Source organism: Ictidomys tridecemlineatus, chromosome 7 (genome assembly GCF_052094955.1).
Source record: "Ictidomys tridecemlineatus isolate mIctTri1 chromosome 7, mIctTri1.hap1, whole genome shotgun sequence".
Lineage (NCBI taxonomy): Eukaryota > Metazoa > Chordata > Mammalia > Rodentia > Sciuridae > Ictidomys > Ictidomys tridecemlineatus.
The window spans coordinates 14,552,734-14,571,733 of record NC_135483.1 but is presented as its reverse complement, the minus strand read 5'-3'; the positions used below and the strand labels follow the sequence as shown (position 1 = coordinate 14,571,733).

General features: G+C 39.0%; 1 long non-coding RNA gene across 3 annotated transcripts in view; it reads right to left on the bottom strand.

Moving 5' to 3' along the window:
- Positions 1–1,437: 1,437 nt before the first annotated feature.
- LOC110597801 (uncharacterized) overlaps positions 1,438–19,000 on the bottom strand; it is a 50,915-nt gene continuing 33,352 nt past the window's right edge. For 2 of the 3 annotated variants that reach the window (XR_002483577.3, XR_013423818.1), the window contains exon 4: positions 1,438–16,190. This is a non-coding gene — a long non-coding RNA (uncharacterized LOC110597801). Of the gene's footprint in view, positions 18,518–19,000 lie in introns of all 3 variants that reach the window. The other variant, XR_013423817.1, reaches the window with a different exon arrangement.

The window sequence follows — 19,000 nt, the reverse complement described above, 5'->3', positions numbered from 1 at the left end:
AGGCTACTCTGTAAGGTGTTCAGTCGCTGATGCCACACGCGTTGACCAACCTGCGGGCGCACAGCAGTCTGCACCCAGCACTGGAGGTAGGTGAGTATGAGATGGAATGCGTTCAGTTCCCAATGGAAAGCTAAGACACACACTCTAATAAGTCAACCAGAGTTCTAGTCCACGGTCAACAGAAGTCCTGTAATGAGGAATCACCATGCAACATGCGATTCAAAACAGAGGAGAGGCACCGGCAGGAGGTTTTTTTGAGTTAGGCAAGGAGGAACTCTGTGGTCTGCAAAAACCAGGGAAGGCTTCATAGAGGAGGTGGGAGCTTGGGCTGAACTCTGGGGATGTTCAGCCCCAGAAAAAATGTGTGAAAGACCAGAGTGACTAGGGTCATGAGAGGGAGTCGCTGCTTCACAATGGGAACAGGCAGAAATGTGTTCTGCCCTTAGGACACCCCCCCACCCCCCTTATTGCTTAGTACTCTCATGCCATGGTTTGATAAAAATGGTAGCTAGGACCCCGACTTCTCAGGGAGGAAGGCTTGGGTCACTGCTAACACGGAAACATCAGCCAACCCTCAGGGATGTTCTGAAAGAACGGTAGAGATGGACACGGTGAGCCTTACGTAGGACCAGATGCCATGGCAGGAAATTAATTTATTGCCCTGACTTTCCTTCTGTGAGTTTCCCCTGAGACACCGTGACCTCCCAAACGGAGAAACTATGACAGGCAGAGTGAACTTGAGGTGCCCCACCTGGACTACTTCCCGGCAGCCATTTCCAGCGTCTGCGGGGGTTTCTGGAATACATCAGCCCCTCACCTTGGTCTTAGCACCACCTTCAGGGTGGCATTTGTACCTAGAGCTCCCTGCAACACGGGTCCCATCCTGGGGCTTCAGGGGCGACCACACAGTCTTTCTTTCTGCCCCCTGGCCTCCCCTTCTTCCTATCTGCCCTTCCTGGTTTCTTGTGTGTTTTCTTAGTGCATTACCTGTCTCTGAGCTTCAGGGTCTGCTTCAGGGCATTTCACGGTGGAGTTAATGAGGTATAAAGGGGAGAATAAGCATGGATGGTTTGCATGAAGTGATCCAGCTCATCGAACTAGACAAGGGGTGAGTGCAAAATCCTGGGAGAAGAGCTTGGAGACCCAGCTATTGTATGGCACTTTTCAGGAATCTGAAGAAGCTAAATAAATTCATACTTCTTTTCCACCTGTCAGCTCAGACGGCAGATTGTAGATTCAACGTCCTAGATTGAGTCTGTGTTCCAGGGATGCCTCACACAGCGTAGACCTCGACTCCGCCACGTGTCAGGCAGGCAGCCTTGCCCAGGTTCACCTCCATTTCTCCTCATTGGTCACTGGTCCAGGGAACTGCTCTTTGCTATAATAATCCATAGGGTTTTTTTTGTTGTTGTTAGTTAATTGAACATGACAGTAGAATGGGTTTTTAAAAATTCTAATTTGTTATGTATGACAGCAGAATGCATTACAATTCATAGTACACATGTAGAGCACAAACTTTCCCATCTCTGGTTGCAAACAGAGTAGAGTCACACCATTTGTGTCTTAAAACATGTACTTAGGGTAATGATGTCTATCTCATTCCACCGTCTTTCCTACCCCCATGCCCCTTCCCTTCTTCTCCCTCCCCTTTACTCTATCTAGAGTTCATCTAATCCATCCATGTTCCTCCCGTCTAACCCCATTATGAATCAGCATCCTTGTATCAGAAAAAAAACCCCACCATTCTGCATTTGTTTTTTGGGGGGACTGGCTGACTTCACTTAGAATTACATTCTCCAGTCCCATCCATTTACCTGCAAATGCCATGATTTTATTCTCTTTTAATGCTGAATAGTATTCCATTGTGTATATATACCACATTTTCATTATCCATTCATCTACCGAAGGACATCTATGTTAGATCCAAAGTTTAAGTATTGTGAATTGTGCTGCTATAAACATTGATGTAGCTATGTCCCTGTAGCATGCTGTTTTTAAGTCTTTTGGATATAGACAGAGGAGAGGGATAGCTGGCTCAAATGGTCATTCCATTCCCAGTTTTCCAAGGAATATCCATACTGCTTTCCATATTGGCTGCACCAATTTGCAGTCCCACTAATAATGTAGAGGATGACATACAATCAGTCAACAAATATATGAAAAAAATGTTCATCATCTCTAGCAATTAGAGAAATGCAAATCAAAAGTACTCTAAGATTTCCTCTCACTCCAGTCAGAATGGCAGCTATCAAGAATACAAACAACAATAAGTGTTGACGAGGAAGTAGAATGGATTTTGACACATCATACAAAATTGAGTATAACTTCTCATTTTTTCTGATTGTACATGATGTAGAATCACACCACTTGTGTAATCATATGTGTACATAGGATAATAATGTCTGATTCATTTACTATCCTTCCTACTCCTATTCCACCCTTGTCCCTTCACGCCTCTCTGCCTAATCCAAAGTACCTCTATTTTTCTCTAGCCCCACTGCCCACCTTTATTGTGAAATATCATCTACATATCAGAGAAAACATTTGGCCTTTGGTTTTGGGGGGTTGGCTTATTTAACTTAGGATAATATTCTCCAGCTCCATCCATTTACCTGCAAATGCCACAATTTCATTCCTCTTTAAGGCTGAGTAGTATTCCATTGTGTATACATACCACATTTTCTTTATCCATTCATCCATTAAAGGGCATCTAGGTTGGTTCCACAGTTTGGCTCTTTTGAATTGTGCTGCTATAAACATTGATGTGGCTGCATTATATATAGTATGCTGATTTTGAGTCCTTTGGGTATAAAACAAGTTGTGGGATAGCTGGGTCAAATGGTGGTTCCATTCCTAGTTTTCCAAGGAATCTCCATACTGCTTTCCATATTGGCTGCACCAATTTGCAGTTCTACCAGCAGTGTATGAGAGTGCCTTTTTCGCCCAGCAGTGTATGAGAGTGCCTTTTTCGCCCACATCTTCACCAACATTGTTTGTATTCTTGATGATTGCCATTCTGACTAGAATGACATGGAATCTCAGTAGAGTTTTGATTTGCATTTCTCTAATGGCTTGAGATTTTGAACATTTCTTTCATTTATCTGCAATTCTTCTTCTGTGAAGTGCGTGTCCAGATCTTTAACTCATTTATTGATTGGGTTATTTGTTTTTTTTGGTGTTGCGTTTTTAGAGTTCTTCACATAACCGGGGGATTAATGCTCTATCTGATGTGCATGTGGTAAAGATTTTTTCCCATTCTGTAGGCTCTCTCTTCACATTATTAGTTGTTTCCTTTGCTGAGAAGAATCTTTTTAGTTTAAATCCATCCCATTTATTGATTCTTGATTTTACTTCTTGTGCTTTGGAGGTCTTGTTAAAGAAGTCATTTCCTAAGCCGACATGGTGAAGATTTGGGCCTACTTTTTTCTATTAGGGATAGTGTCTCTGTTCAAAGGTCTAAGTCTTTGATCCACTTGGGTTGACTTTTGTGTAAGGTGGAATATATAGGGATTTAATTTCATTTTGTTACATGAGGATTTCTAGTTTTCCCAGCACTCTTTGTTGAAGAGGCTGTCTTTTCTCAATTTTTGGCACCTTTATCTAGTATGAGAAAACTGTATTTATGTGGATTAGTCTTCTATTCTATACCATTGGTTTATGGGTCTGTCTTGGTGCCAATACCATGTCATTTTTGTCACTGTGGCTCTGTAGTATAGTATAGTATAGTTTAAGTCCGTGCCTTTTGCCTCACTGTTCTTGCTAAGGATTGCTTTGGCTCTTCTGGGTCTCTTATTTTTCCAAATTAATTTCATGTTGCTTTTTCTAGTTCTATGAAAAATATCATTGGGATTTTAAGAGGAATTGCATTAAGTCTGTATAATGCTTTTGATAGTATGACAATTTGCCTATACAAGTGCATGGAAGATCTTTCCATTTTTTTTTTTTGAGGCTATTGTGAATGAGGTAGTTTTCCTAATTTTTCTTTCAGAGGATTTATCACTGATGTACAGAAATGCATTTGATTTATGGGTGTTGATTTTATATCCTGCTATTTTTCTGAATTCATTTATTGTTTATAGTTCTAGAAATTTTCTGGTGGAATTTTTTGGATCTTCTAAATATAGAATCGTGTCATCAGCAAATAATGATAGTTCAAATCCTTTTTTTCTATTTGTATCCCTTTAATTTCTTTCTTCTAATTTCTCTGGCTAGAGATTCCAGGACTATGTGTATTTTAAGTGGTGAAAGAGGGCATCCCTGTCTTGTTTCAGTTTTTAGAAGGAATGCTTTTAATTATTCTCCATGTAGAATGATGATGGCCTTGTGGTTAGCATAGATAGCTTTCTACAATGTTGAGGTATTCCTACTATCCCTAGTTCATCCTAGTGATTTGAACATGAAGACGTACTGCATTTTGTCAAATGCTTTTTGTGCATCTATGAAGATAACATATGATTCTTGTCTTTAAGTCTATTGATGTGATTAATTATGTTGATTGATTTCCCTATGTTGAACCAACCTTGCATCCCTGGGATGAACCCCACTTGATTGTGGTGCACTAACTTTTTAATATGTTTTTGTATGTCCAGAATTTTATTGAGAATTTTGGCATCTATGATCATCAGGGATATTTGTCTGAAGTTTTCTTTCCTTGATGTGTCTTTATCTGGTTTTGCTATCAGTGAGATACTAGCCTCGTAGGATGAGTTTGAAAGGTTTCTTCCTTTTCTATTTCATGGAATAATTTGAGGAATATTGGTATTAATTTTCTTTGAAGGTTGTGTAGAAAGCTGAGAATCTATCTGGTCCTGGGCTTTTCTTGATTGGTGGACTTTTTAATGACATCTTATATTTCGTTGCTTGAAATATATCTGTTTAAATTGTATATGTCCTCCTGATTCAGTTAGGGCAGGTATATATCACTAAACTTTGTCAATGTCTTTGAGATTTTCCAATTTTTTTGGAGTATAAATTTTCAAAGTAGTTTCTAATTATCTTCTGTTTTCAGACATGTCTGTGGTGATACATCCTTGTTCATCAAGGTTTTAGTAATTTGACTTTTCTTTCTCTTTCTCTTCATTAGTGTGACATCAATTTTATTTATTTTTTCAAAGAATCAATTTTTCATTTTGTCAATTTTCTGAATTGTTTCTTTTGTTTTAATTTCATTGATTACAAATCTGATTTTAATTATTTCCTGTCTTCTGCTACTTTAGGAATTGATTTGTTCTTTTTCTAGGATTTTGATATGTAATGTTAGTTCATTTATTTGTTGACTTTTTATTCTTTTAATGAATGAGCTCAATGCAATAAATTTTCTTCTTTGCACTGCCTTCATTGTGTTACAGAGATTTTGTTATGTTGTATTGGTGTTCTCATTACCTGTGTTATTTTTTTATTTCATTCCTGATTTCTTCAGCTATCCATTCATCATTAAATAGCATTTTATTTAGTCTTCAGGTATTGGAGTAGCTTATATTTTATTATATCATTGATTTCTAATTTTATTCCTTTATGATCTGATAGAATGCAAAGTATTAGCTTTCTATTTTTTTTTATATTTGCTAAGAGTTGCTTTGTGGCATAACATATGGTCTATTTTAGAGAAGGATCCATTTGTTCCTGAGAAGAAAGTATATTCTCTTGTTGGTGGGTAAAATATTCTATATATGTCTGTTAAGTCCAAATTATTGATTGTATTATTTTGTTCTATGGTTCTTTGTTTAGTTTTTGTTTGGAAGATCTATACAGTAGTGAGAGAGATGAGTTAAAGTCACCCAGTATTATTGTCTTGTGGTCTATTTGATGCTTGAAAGTCAGAAGTGTTTGTTTGATGTATGTAGATGCTTCATTGTTCGGGGCATAAATATTTATGATTGTTATGTCTTGTTGATGTATAATTCCCTTAAGCACTATGAAATGTCCTTTTTCCCTTCTGACTAACTTTGGCTTGCAGTACACTTTATCTGATATGACGATAGAAACCTTTGCTGGTTTACAGGATCTATGTGAGTGATATATTTTTTCCATCCTTTCACCTTCATTCTGTGGATGTCTTTGCTTATTATGTGAGTCTCTTTGGGGCAGCATATTGTTGGAACTTCTTTTTTTAAAATCCAATCTGCCAGTCTATGTCTTTTCATCGATGAGTTTAGGCCATTAACATTCAGAGTTAATATTGAGATGTGATTTGTATTCCTGTTCATTTCAGTTTAGTTTTGGTTTTCGACTTGACTTGGTTTCTCCTTTGATTGGCTTTGCTTTAGAGTAGTTCTTCCCTTTGCTGGTCTTCACTTTTTTTTTTTTTAATTTCATCCTCATGGAATATTTTGCTGAGAATGTTCTATAGTGCCGCTTTTCTAGTTGTGAAAACTTTTAACTCTTGTTTATCTTGAAGGTTTTTATTTTATCTTCAAATCTAAAACTATTTTGCTGGATATAAGATTCTTGGTTGGTATCCATTTTCTTTCAGAACTTGGTATATGTTATTCCAGGACCTCCTAGCTTTGAGGATCTGAGTTGAGAAATCAGCTGAGATTCATATTGGTTTCCCCCAACATGTAATCTGATATTTTTCTCTCACAGCCTTTAAAATTTTATCCTTATTCTGTCTGCTACACATTTGCTTTATAATGTACCTTGGTGTCTGTTGTAATTTTGCACATTTGGTGTCTTGTAAGCCAATTGTATTTGATTTTCCATTTTATTCTTCAGGTTTGGGAAATGTTCTGATATTATTTCATTGAAAATATTATGCATTCCTTTGGTTTGTATCTCCATGCCTTCCTCTATCCCAATAAATCTTAAATTTGTTTTTTTGATACTATCCCATAATTCTTGGAAGTTCTTTTCATGGTTTCTTATCATCTTTTCTGCTTAGTCAACTTCATTTTCAAGATTATATATTTAGTCTTCATTGCTTGAGGTTCTGTCTTCCAAGTGGTCCAGTCTGTTGGTGATACTTTCCATTAAATTTCTAATTTGGTTGATTAATTCTTTCATTTTGAGGATTTCTCCTTGATTTCCTTTCACAATCTTTATCTTTTTATTGAAGTGATCTTTCACCTCCTGAAATTTATCTCTGATTTCACTCCTTATATCATCCTTTATGTTGTGGATCAAGTTATCTATGCACATTCTAAACGCCTTCTCTGACAGTGTCCCAAGATGGAGGTGGCTGCATTTGGAGATGGGTGGTGGTGGAGGATGACTTTTTTTTTTTTAATCTAAGGGCTCCCTCTAGCATGATAACATGCTTGACCTGATGTCAGGTAGGTTGGAAATCCTCAGAGCATCTCCCAAACAATAGCTAAAGTGAGTTGGCATATTAAACATTACAGATTCCTCACTTTTCAGGCATGGAGATTAATGTATCACACTAACTTTTTTTCTATAAACTTCCCTTGAGAAATTCGAACCATTCAAAAGAAGGAGAATCCATGGTAGGTGGAGATGGAGACCCAGCTGCCCACAGGATACTCTCTTTTCTTCTTACCTGTCTCCCTTCTCTGTTCTACTGATGTTTCTTGAGACGCCATTCCAAATCTACCTGCCTTAATCCCTGTGTCTGAGTCCTTTTACTGAGGCAACCCAAATTAAGCTCTGCAGTTTTCTCAAAGAATCTTTCATATTCTTCCCAAGTGTTCTCTCCTGGAATGTGGTATCTTTAAGAAGCAATATACCTGTGGCACTGCTCTGCAGGTTTGGGGTATGCTTCCTTGGGAAAAAAAATGTCACACTCTAACAAATTTATGAATATTAAGAAAGGTAAATATTTTTTTTTTTAAATAGAACTATGGTCTGAATAATTGTGAGTATTGTTATGAGCAAACTTTGGGGAAAAGAACCTCAAGACTCATGTTAAGGAAAGCACGGACATCCTGGAGGCAAAGGGAATCTATTCTGCAAGCCACTGCCTAAGCCTGAGCGAGTGCCCATCAACTCTTGGCACGCGGAGTGCCCTTCCTGCACAGGAGCCATGAAAATTGTGTGCGGATTTGACTTTGGGGAACTCATCTCACTGTCCCTAAAACAGTTCAGTTAACTAGAAAGGAGTGGAGCTGATTTCAGCACATAGATTGCTCAGAAGCTGCCTCAGGAGCTTTTCTCTGGGAGGAATTCCATCTTGTTTCTGAGTAGAGAAAGGCAATCCTAGAATCAATGTGTTCCCAACCTACAAGGGGGTTGCTGGGAGACTCCAATATTCACTAGGCTCCATGGGAGAGGGCGATTTTTAAAAAATTAAGTCACTATTTTATTCTCTGCCTCATAGAATCTTGTTTTTCTGATGGCTTTATGTAAGTTTGCCTTGTTTCCAAGACAGGATTGTGAGATGTGCTGTGTCAACCCGCATACAGTGTAATTTTAAAGACACATGGTAAACTACCCATTTATTAATTTCACCAGAGTTTACCAAAAGCTTATAGAGTGCCGAACACTGCCTCTGGGAACAGAGGCCCCCTCACTACTGCAGCCCATCTTCCTTGTGCCATGAAAAAGCAATGAAAACCACCTGGTCCCGGGGGTTTAGCAGCAGAGACAGTGAAGAAAGGGAATCTTGCTAACTGGGTAGTAAATGATATGACAGAAAAAGGTGAGGAACAGAGAAACTTTAGCCAATGTGGCCTCAGGAAGGCAGGAAGTCTGGGAGCTGGACTGGGCTGGGGGGAATATAGACTTGAGTATATCCCTAAAGTCAAATTGAATTGCCCCATTTTGAGGCATTTAGAGGGTAGCAACTTGATTCCCCTATGGTGTTTAGAGGTGGGACTTTTGGGATGTAATCAGAATTGAATCAGGTCATTAGGGTGGAGCCTCCATGATTGAATGCTGGTGAGAGAGGCCAGAACACACACACACACACACACACACACACACACACACACACACACTCCCTCGTCTTCCCACTCCAGCCTCTGCACTGCCTTGGACTCTGTGGGCAAGAAGTCCTTCGCCAGATGCAGCTCTTTGACCTTTGAGTTTCAGCACTGCCAGCCAAAATAAACCTCTTTTTCTTATAAAGTTACCTAGTCGCTGCCACTGTGTTATTAGCAACAGAAAATGGTCTAACGCAGTAGGTGTCCTCTATACATCAGACTTGGATGGAGGAAGGACATTGGAGGCAGAAGGAGAAAACACAAGCAGTGACCTAGAGAAGGGCACGGAACGAGGGAGATGCTGATGGTTCAGCAGAGCTGGACACAGTCTGCTAAGGGCTGGTAAAAAAAAAAAAAGAAAATGGCGGTAACTGGGTGGGGCGGCACACACCTCTATTCCAGTAGCTCTGGAGGCTGAGGTAGGAAATGGGACTTACTCAAACTAAAAAGTTTTTTCTCAGCAAGAGAAACAATAAGAGAGGTAAATAGGGAGCCTACATCCTGGGAACAAATCATTACCCCTCACACTTCAGATAGAGCCCTAATATCCAGAGTATACAAAGAACTCAAAAAGTTAAACAACAAAAAACCAAATAACCCAATCAACAAATGGGCCAAGGACCTGAACAGACACTTTACAGAGGAGGACATACAATCAATCAACAAGTACATGAAAAAATGCTCACCATCTCTAGCAGTCAGAAAAATGCAAATCAAAACCACCCTAAGATACCATCTCACTCCAGTAAGATTGGCAGCCATTATGAAGTCAAACAACAACAAGTGCTGGCGAGGATGTGGGGAAAAGGGTACACTTGTACATTGCTGGTGGGACTGCAAACTGGTGCAGCCAATTTGGAGGGCAGTATGGAGATTCCTTGCAAAGCTGGGAATGGAACCAGCATTTGACCCAGCTATTCCCCTTCTCGGACTATACCCAAAATACCTAAAAAGAGCTTACTATAGGGACACAGCTACATCAGTGTTCATAGCAGCACAATTCACAATAGCTACACTGTGGAACCAACCCAGATGCCCTTCAACAGATGAGTGGATTAAAAATGTGGGATTTATACACAATGGAATATTATTCAGCATTAAAAAATAACAAAATCATGGCATTTGCAGGGAAATGGATGGCACTAGAGCAAATTATGCTAAACGAAGTTAGCCAATCCCTAAAAAAACAAATGCCGAATGTCTTCTCTGATATAAGGGAGGTGACTCAAAACAGAGTAGGAAGGAAGAGCATGAGAAGAAGATTACTACAAAAGAAGGAAAAGAGGAGGGAGGGAAAGGGAGGGAGAAGGAGAATTGCAAGGATGATGGAAGAAGACCCTCATGGGTTCACAAAATACATATACGATGGTGTGAGGGGGAAGGGAAGAAAAAAAAGAGAGAGACAGAGAGAGATAAGTGTCACAGTAGAATGGGTACAGAATAGTGATGGGAGGGAGGGGGATGGGGGAATAGGGAGGACAGCAGAATACAACTGACACTAGGATTGCTGTATGTATACACATGGATGCATAACCAATGTGATCCTGCAATCTGTACACGTGGAAAAATGAGAATTCATACCCTATTTGAATCAAATGTATGATATGTCAAGATCATTGTATTGTCTTGAGCAGCTAATAAAAAAAAAATATAAAGCTCATGAGTTCAAAACCAGCCTCAGCAATTTAGTGAGGTCCTAAGCCACTCAGCGAGACCCTGCCTGTAAATAAAATGCAAAAAATGTCTGGGGATGTGGCTCAGTGGTTAAGCGCTTTTGGGTTCAATCCCAGGTACCAAAGGCCGTGACCCCGAGCGCAAAGTGCTGAATCGTAGTACAATGTATATTGCATTTTCTTTGAAGTGAAATAAGGTGGGAGAGAAAAATTTTAAACAGATGGGTAACAAAATCAGATTTTTATTTTAGTTCCCTCTGGCTGCTCCAGAGAAATGGAATTATGACCCCCCCCCCAAAAAAAAGACGATAGGAAGCAAAGAGAACATTTAAGAAGGGGCAGTTTTGTATGGAAAAGGTGATGTACTAACTGGGCTGTTATTAGTGAAAGTAAAGACGGGGACAGAGAAAGGCTGGAAGACACTAGAGGAGGCGAGGGTGGGAGGGGCAGCTGGAATGGATATGTGTTCCATCAGAGGAACGGGCAGGCTGAAGAAGGACAAATGACCTGGGTGGCCTTCAAGGAGGAGCAGAGGGCTCATCCCCAACCTGAACCTGCCTTTTGTTCTTACCACTTCTTGAAATTCCCCTGCAAGACCCTTGTTTACCTGTGACAAAGCCAAATGTGGTCACCTGCTCTTTTGTCGCATAGTCGACTAGCTCAGAGTACACTGCTCTGGGTTTGTTTACCACATATTTTTTTTCCATACAAATCAAGCCAAAACAGACAAAAGTATGTCGCATAGTTGACTAGCTCAGAGTACACTGCTCTGGGTTTGTTTACCACATATTTTTTTTCCATACAAATCAAACCAAAACAGACAAAAGTATGTCGCATAGTTGACTAGCTCAGAGTACACTGCTCTGAGTTTGTTTACCACATATTTTTTTTCCATACAAATCAAACCAAAACAGACAAAAGTATGTCGCATAGTTGACTAGCTCAGAGTACACTGCTCTGGGTTTGTTTACCACATATTTTTTTTCCATACAAATCAAACCAAAACAGACAAAAGTATGTCGCATAGTTGACTAGCTCAGAGTACACTGCTCTGAGTTTGTTTACCACATATTTTTTTTCCATACAAATCAAACCAAAACAGATAAAAATATGTCGCATAGTCGACTAGCTCAGAGTACACTGCTCTGGGTTTGTTTACCACATAATTTTTTTTTCATACAAATCAAACCAAAACAGACAAAAACATGTGACCTCAAGCCACATCCTTCCCTCCTACAGCTTCCCTCCTAGAACCTATAAAAAGGCTCCTGCAGTCTCAGCTGCTCAGTCTCTGGTGGATCTTCAGCTCAGGAGCAAACTTCCTGTTGCAAGGGCCAGAATAACACCTCTCTCCTAATTTGTCGTTTTTGTTTTGACAGTTTGGTGCCGTGACTCAGAAGTGGGCCCTTGCCTTCCATCTCCTCCACCAGGTAACAGAGGCGCGCCGAGCTCTCCTGGTGCCCCATACCTGCCTGGCAGCCCAAGTGCTGGGCCCCGTCGGCTGGTAGCGTGCTAAGGATCTGCTTTCCTTCTGTTTGAATACGTTGTCGATTCCTGGCGATGGACTTTGCTTGCTTGTTTGATTGTTTCATGGGCATCTGGTAAGCTTTGGAAATTAATTGAATAGTTTATTGATGTTTTATTGATGTGTTGGAGGAAAGACGACGGAAAATTGAGGTGGTTATTCCTTTCTGTTTGCTTATCTATTTTCCCCTACCTTAAACTTGAAGAATTTGTATCCACTGTTACGACAAGAGCCCCTCGTAATGAGCAAGTGAGTATTGTATTTGTTTTTATGCCTGACATGTGGCTGAAATTTCAGAAGTAAAGCTCTCAGTTCTTCATGTCCGCGTATATATTTATTGTCGGTGGGAGATTTCCCTAACCTCAGGTAGCATTACTAAAAAAAAAAATCATAAAAATGTGTAAGGGAGCTCTGTTTTGATTGACTTAAGCCTAAATAATACCTTATGAAAATGGAATATTCTTCAGTGATTTGGGAGAATCTCAACTTCAAGGCCAGCCTCAGCAACTTAGAGAAACCCTGCCTCAAAACTGAGAAATGGAAGAGCTCGGTTATAGCCCAGTGGTAGAGTACCCTAGATTCAATCCCTAATATCAGACCCACAAAGAAGGAATAGTCCTAAAGTCTCCATGGATTAAGAAATTATTATTTTTTTCTTTTTTGGTACTAGGGATTGAACTCAGGGCACTCGACCTCTGAGCCACATCTCCAGCCCTATTTTGTATTTTATTTAGACAGGGTCTCACTGAGTTGCCTAGTGCTTTGCTCGCCATTGCTGACGCTGGCTTTGAATTTGTGATCCTCCTGCCTCAGCCTCCTGAGCCGCTGGGATTACAGGTGTGCGCCACAAGCAAATAGATGTCAATATGCTAAACTATATTCTTATAGATAATTACTCAAATGTTTTAAGAATTCATGTTCATGTAATTTAGGGAAATTTTGGAAAATTATATTGATGATTTAATATAAAAAGCCATGTCTTCTGAGTTACCAGTATTAATTATTATACAAGCACTCATTTTTATCTCTTTGAGCATGTCATTATTTAGCTTATACAGGTTTGCTGGCTTACTAAGCCTTTGTTACAGTTACTCTATGGATATAAAATGTACATTTATATTTATTCAAATTGAATTATTATTTGAAAAACTTTATTTTGGAATTTATCATGTTTAATAGTCTAGTATATTAGTTTAAAGATAGTTTCTAAGATTTGGGGGTAGCATTAACATCTTGGTCTAATATTAAGTTGAATTAATTAATAGATATTCATTAGATACCTAGATCATATTTAAGTAAGGTACAATTCTGAAATACTAAGTATAAGCTTCTATTTATAGACTTTTTTCCTCTTATTTTCCTATGTTACAGAGTGGCTCTATAGATTTGGCTCTATTAGACATATTTATTTTCCCCACATTGAGAAAGGATATTTATGACTACAAATGAGATATATATTCACAGTCATGCTGGTCTTCTACAAGATAATGGCATATGAAAGTTAGTTCATGATTATCAACTCAAAAATCATCTCTCCTTGGCCAAACTTCATTGAAGCTCTCTTGGACTTTTTTGACCAGACTTTTACTTTGGCCTATCCAGCCCTATTTTAGCAAAGAACCCTGTTAAGCTAACTTATCAAGAATCCTTGATACGTGACCACTTTTTTTTGTGGGGGGGGGTACCAGAAGTTGAACTCGGGGGCACTCAACCACTGAGCCACATCCCAGCCCTATTTTGCATTTTATTTAGACACAGGGTCTCACTGAGTTGCTTAGAGCTTTGCTTTTGCTGAGTCTGGCTTTGAATTCACAATCTTCCTGCCTCAGCCTCCCCAGCTGCTGGGATTATAGGCATGTGCCACTGTGCCTGGCTATATGACCACTCTATTTTTTTCCTTAGATGTAGATGGACACAATACCTTTTTTTTTTTTTTTTTGGTATTTTTATGTGGTGCTGAGGATCGAACCCAGTGCCTCACATGTGCTAGGCAAGAGTTCTGCCACTGAGCTACAGCCCAAGCCTATATGACCACTCTTTATATTGATATTTTATTAAGTTCCTCATTCCTCATCCATGATATCTATGTTGTTGATTTTTTGTTTTATTTTATATTTTTATTATTTTATTACTTTTTACCTGTTTTCCTTAGTTTTTGGGTGTTTGCCTAGGGTCTCCTCTTCAAGGAAGCCCTCTTTGTCTCTATACCCACTCAAGACTGTAAATGAAGCTGCCAGTTTGATACACTCAAAACTGCTTGCATCTTCTCATAGCATTCACTGCCTGACATTGTCATACTGTCATTTAATTCTAGTTCTGTCCCTTTAGCATCCCTGAACCTCAGACTTTGGTCATTGGTCATCCTGTCTGTCCCATTCATACCATGGGGTACTTCCTCTATGTGCATGGCTTAAAGTCTGTCTCTAGGTTATCAACATCCAAATTTCCATCTTTAGCTAGACAAGGCTCCTGGACTCTAGGCTCCTGTGTCCTGCATCCTATTCACCATCTCCACGGAGGATGAGGCAGTGAGGTCCTTGGAAGCATCTCAAGCTTCACACATCCTAAACTGAACTCCCGACTTTCCACCCCAACCCACTTTTTTCCTGTTAAGGTCTTAGGCCCTCTTTTAGCAAAAATATCACTGAGGCAGTTTAGGTTGATTAAGATCTACCTTGCTATTTTAGCAGGCATCCATCAAACAGCTTTGCTTTTTAACCCCTCCTGTATTTTTCCACGTAATAGAAAGAGACAGTGGCAGAAAGGAGCACTGTTTTGAGGGCACATAAGTTCTATATTTTTTTTTAAAGAAAACAAGAGTGATTCTGTTCCAATGTACAATGAGTGACTGTTCCAGAATGACATAGAGGAAAGTCAATGGAAACACTTGACTAGGTAAAGTTGTCCAAGTTTAAGGGAAAGAGGAGTCTAGTTTTTGTAGTCAGAGTTGGCTAAGTTTTAATGGGATTATTTGTAAGATTTAAAAGAAAACATTTAATATTGAATATTGTACCAATGCAAGAAAAGAATTTGGTTTTCTATTAAAATGACAATTTTTTTTTTGGATTAGTGATATCCTCTTAGTCAGAGCTAGTAAAAGATTTTTCTTTCTCTTCTAAAGAATCAGAATAGAAATGAACACTCTGTGCTTTGGAATGATGTCCTGTCTTTTGTGTTGGCTTTACTATGCCCTAGATTATAAGAACTAGATAATAATTTTTCAATGATATTACCACCGTGCCTATTTTAGAAATACTTTAATGTCATTTGGGTTATATAGGTACCAAGTTTTGTTTCTTAGCAATTTAATATCCTATTTAAGCAATCAAATTTTCTTACAAGTTTAATTTTTTTTAACCTTTTCCAAATCAAATCCCAAATGATATCTTTTGCCTTGTAAAGCAAAAGTTAAAAAGTGAGTCTGGAGTTGAGCAAGGAACAATGTTACTGAGGGAGACTACCGCAGTGGGAATATACTCCAAGTCTAGGCCAGAAATATCGCAGGCAGGAAATAGGCAAGCAACGCTTTTATAGGCAAAGGTTCTGGGGTGTGCCTGTGCAGCGCTAAAAGGCTGATGCGAGGCTAGGGTGTGGCTCAGCTTGTCTGCTATGCATAAAGCCTGGGCACAATCACCAGCATCAGAAAAAAGAAAGAAAAGAGCTAATGTATATATGTGTATTGGGGGACGTCATCTGAAACTTGATAGATTGCGTTCAAATTGTACTACCAGAGAAACCTAGCTAGTAAATTGGCTTGTAGTTATGCACATGAAGTGGGATGCTGGGTCCAAGGAGGAACAAATAAATTAAAGTGAAGAAGTTCCATGTAGAGTTGAGGACCTAGGGCTTTAGGCAAGCCAGCCTAATGTTGTGTTATGGCTAAGTTTGATCACCACTGAGCTTGTCAGTACCTCTCTTATCCAAGGCAAGCTAGAGAGACTGTCCTTGAATGACACAGTGATGAGAAAACCTCAAGTAGGCGGTGACTGAATGGAATAGTCCTCAGGGTCAGTTTTCTCAGTGATGTCCCCAGAAGATCAGTTGAACCATTTCTTGGGTATGTTGGCAAATGTCAATTAAGTGTCCTTTAGATCGGCCATCTTAAAAGTGGGATGCCTAAAATAAAATAGAGAAGTTGGTATAAAAGGATGCATTGAAAAAAAAAGTAGAAGTTGAACCAAGCATATGCATTTTCAAGAGTCCAAGGCTAGTAGATAGGCTCTTCTGGTCTTATAGAACTGCTCTTTGAGTTTTTTGATGCTCTCGGGGGTATTATACAGAACCTGGACTACGTCTTCCATGAGGACATGCATGACCCAAGCATTTCAGCAGATATGGTCCAAAACCTGGCTGATCCACAGGAAAACAGGGCCCAAATCCCACACATAGCCTGATGCAATGATGGGTTTTTATACGTTTATAACAACAAATCCCTGGGCTTCAGCTTGCACTGATGTCTCAGAAACTAGGGGCCAATCCAAAGGCAAGCTAGAGCCTCAGTGAGGATCTGGGCAGTCAGATTTTAGTTGTTCTAAGTAAACCGGAAGAGAGGAAATTAAAAGGTTAGCTTACAGGGTTATAGACAAATACTCAAAATAATCATAGGATCTGAAAATTAGGTAAAGATTGGTAATTTCTGCAAGGTGATATTAATATTATAAAATATATTATATGATAATATGTAATTATTATATACAGTTATATATTGATATATAATAATATATGCAATTTAGAATAATAATTATATATTATGTAATAATATATATAACAATATATAATATATATTATTTATGAATATGTGTGTGTATATATATATATATTTTATTTATTTGTTAGTTTGTTTGTTTTTGTACGAGGGATTGAATTCAGGGGCATAGACCACTGAGCCCTATCCCCAGCCTTATTTTGTATTTTAGTCAGAAATAGGGACTTACCATTGTCTTACCATTGTTTCTAATGCTGTCCTGTTAACAAGGAGGACAGACTGTCTATGCAAATCTACGCAAATCAAAGCATTCCCACAAAAAAAAGAAAATTCAGTAAGAATTTTGGAAAGGCAAGTCAGAAAGAAAAAGATAAATGTCTCATTTCTCATTATAAGAAATGAGCACAGTCTATGGAATTGTTGCTACTGGACTACCTGCCCCATGACAGGCCAGTTGAGTTGAGAGACAAGGTGTTGAGGAACAAGTCTGTTCCAAAAGGCAGCTGGGAGAGAAGTTAGAGGGGCTCTTGTCACAAGGCCTTTCTTTTCTAGAAGATGATTTAAGAGTAGCTTATGGAGATACCTGATGGGCACCTTCTCACAGAAGCTGATCCAAATCACCTAGTCATGAGAGATTTTTCAATTCTATAAATCTCAAAAACAAAGATTATAATTTTCCTGGGCTATCTTGTCACTGACTAGTTACATATTACAAAAATAAGCAGGCTACAGGGTAGATGTGACCGCAGTCTTAACTATTGCCAAATTCTCTGTAATGAGCAATTATAAACTCCCAGTAATGAAAAAAATATCCTCAGTTCTGGGTTTCAGTTCCTAGTGTCAGGTGTCCATTCCAGAGTCTTAGGGGATTGGGGTCGATGTCGCCTATCTGACTACTTCCTGCTGAGAGGGGGCGCTGCAGGGGAAATGGAATGGAACCACCCGACCTGATAGGACTTGAATTCCAGCAACTGTTTAAGGTATATTTGTGTTTTTAAAAAAATGGAGGGCTGGGATGAGGAGAGACCAAATAAGTACTCTTCAAACAAATTTTCCCTAAAGGACAGGCTTGTAATTTAAGCCAGATAGCTAGTCTGACATCAGCTGATACTATAAATGTTTCTGCTTCCTTTTATCTTTTTACTCAAAGTCCCTAGCTTAGTGTACAGGTTAAATACTTGCAAGTGGAGACACCACAGTTATTAAACATAGTATGAAATGCTGATTTCTTACCAATTTTTCCTTCCTCGAATTTGTTTCCCATTTTAGCAGAGGCTCCTGTTAAACCTTCAATGCTCTTTGCTAGTCATTTGATACTAACTGGCAGACCCCTTCATCCAATTTCCAAATTCAGCCAAATTGTTCAAGAACCAAAATTGAAATGGAAATATCATAGCCTATAAGCACTGTAAAAACAGTTCTTTAGATTTCTATCAAAGATATCAAATAACCTTTGTTGTTATTTTTTTCCTGTCTGGCATAAATAATAGAGAGCCCCATTTTAACAATGCTATATTTGGTATGGAGGAGATTGCATGAGAGTAGGAAGCAAAAGCTCAAAGTTACTCATCCTTTTTATGGAGAAGAAGTTCTCTGTTGCTGTGGTGCAGCTCCCATGCATAAGGACCAGTCCACCTCTCACTTATGGGTGGCCAGGTTCTTGTTCTTTCCAGGTTTTGAGTAGCACTCTATCCCAGAAGTGAATACATATAGAGCTTTGTCTGATGGAAATCTGGACCTAGAAAAAGGAAATTTCTACACACTATTAATTATTTGAACATTTTTTCAAGATTTAAAGTAAGGAGACAAAGTACATAATACATATGGCTGAAAAGGTCTCCTGAACAGAATTTTTAATGGGCTGAATTTTAGCCCATTTCAGAGTCATTTGCAGTTGAGACTTGTTCTTCCCATGTCTTATTCGCCCATACAGCAGGCCCTTTAGAGTCCAGCTCCTTATTTGACAGACCCTGTTCAGGGGTCTGGTTGTGTCTCCAGCATTCCTGGAAGAGCCATGTGTAGCTAATTAGTCAGTTGCCTACTGTCAGTTGCATCCAGGGCTCCTGAAGGGAAATGTGACTTCAAGTCCAAAGGCGCCCCTTCAGTAGTGCCTGCTCCAGTATTGACTGCTGATTCCTTACAGAATTTTAAACCAAAATGTTCCGTTTAAAGCATCTTTTTAAAACACTTCTTTCTTTACTCAGAAATGATAGTCACGCAG